Below are 1,626 nucleotides of genomic sequence, written 5' to 3' on the forward strand. Positions count from 1 at the left end.
AAGGGAACGAGAAAGAAAAAGTAGGCAAATTACAAAAAAAAAAAAAAAAAAAAATCAGGAATACAAATGAATTACAGATTCATTAAATTAAATTTGGAATTGTTGTCATTATTAGTAATTGAAACACACTAGGGAATACTAATTCATTTAAGGTATTTCCTTCTTGACCAAGTGATGTAATCAATAATATTTAGAATTAGTTGAGAAATAAAAATGCAATTGGCGTTTTTCTTTATCTACCCAGACAAATGTTAGTTTTGTTGCAAAAGAATATGATAATTGTAATTATATATGAACAAGTTCAAATGGGAAAATATGAAGGATAATGAAATGTATAGTAATGCAATGCATATGATAATAAATGACACCCCATATGGAAATAAGTGTCATACTAATATTAGATGGAAAACAATTCTAACAAAAACACACATTTTATCAAAGATACGAAATAGAGGGAAATTAATCAATATTTTCTAATAGTAGATCGTGATCGTTACTTCATAATTTATTTCCTAATTATTAAGCTGAAGAATAAGGGCGTCTTTGGAAGAGACAATTTATCAACCGATAAATTGGCTGGTGAATGCGCTGCCAGGCGTAGGGCGAATTATGGGAAAAACTGTCTAAAATCTCACTTCACACATCACGCTCTCGAAACAACAGAAAATCCACGTGCTTATATAGTACAGTGCCATGAAGGTAATAGCGAGATACATGGGGATGATGGCATGATATTTGATGGCCATATTTCACATTGAGGTTTCTTATATTTATTGAAAGGTAATACAAGATAAATTAAAACGCATATCACAATATACAGCATTTGTTTAAGTGCGATTTTCTTAATGATAAACAATGAAACCAAAAAAATCCAGGTCTTTCTCTTCCCAATATCTTGTATTTATCTCTCTCTCTTTCTTTCCAATTCTTTGTATCTCTATATTTCTCTGTACCTCTAGATCTCTTTGTCTCTGTATGTCGTATGTGCATCTCTGAATCTTCGTTGTATCTCTACATCTCATTGTATCTTTACATATTTTTTGTCTCTACATATTTCGTTGTATTTGTATCTTTGCATCGTCCACTGTGCCTTTGATACTCTCTGCATCTCTCCACATTTCCTTGTATCCCTGTATCTTTATATTTTCAGTTGTACCTTTGCATCTCTCTGTATATATCATTTAACTGTATATTTGCATCTTTATTTGTCTTTATATAATATTTTGGGCATATTTTATTGTATTTTTGTATATTTACATCTTCCACTGTGCCCCAGTATCTCTACAGCTTAAACTTTACTCTGCATTATTCTGTATTGCGCAAAATAATCCCGACTCTGATCAGTTTCATCATTATTGTCATTATTCATATGATTATTCGCATATGCATAGTGCGAATTGTTCATGATTTATGATATTTATTTTATTCTACTAGCTAATTAATACGAAAGTATTAGGATTAGATGTTAATTTCACGTAATGTATTTTGTTTGTTTGTTAGAGGGAATAATTCCATACGAACTTCAAATAACACATCTTACTCACTTATGCATACATATACTCACACACTCTGTGTTCCGTTCACATTCAACTCACGAACTCATTCCTCACTGTGGACACACCGTCC

The 1,626-nt window shown here is 31.2% G+C and overlaps 1 protein-coding gene across 1 annotated transcript in view; it reads left to right on the forward strand.

The window, feature by feature from the left end:
* LOC122242153 (kielin/chordin-like protein) overlaps nucleotides 1-224 on the forward strand; it is a 5,456-nt gene extending 5,232 nt beyond the window's left edge. Inside the window, exon 8 of the mRNA XM_042999379.2 lies at nucleotides 1-224. This exon is cut by the window's left edge and continues 273 nt beyond it. The gene's annotated coding sequence lies outside the window, so the exon portion shown is untranslated.
* Nucleotides 225-1,626: the final 1,402 nt, after the last annotated feature.

The sequence above is a fragment of the Penaeus japonicus genome, unplaced genomic scaffold, assembly GCF_977035675.1.
Source record: "Penaeus japonicus unplaced genomic scaffold, GWHDUDI00000001_assembly GWHDUDI00000028, whole genome shotgun sequence".
NCBI lineage: Eukaryota > Metazoa > Arthropoda > Malacostraca > Decapoda > Penaeidae > Penaeus > Penaeus japonicus.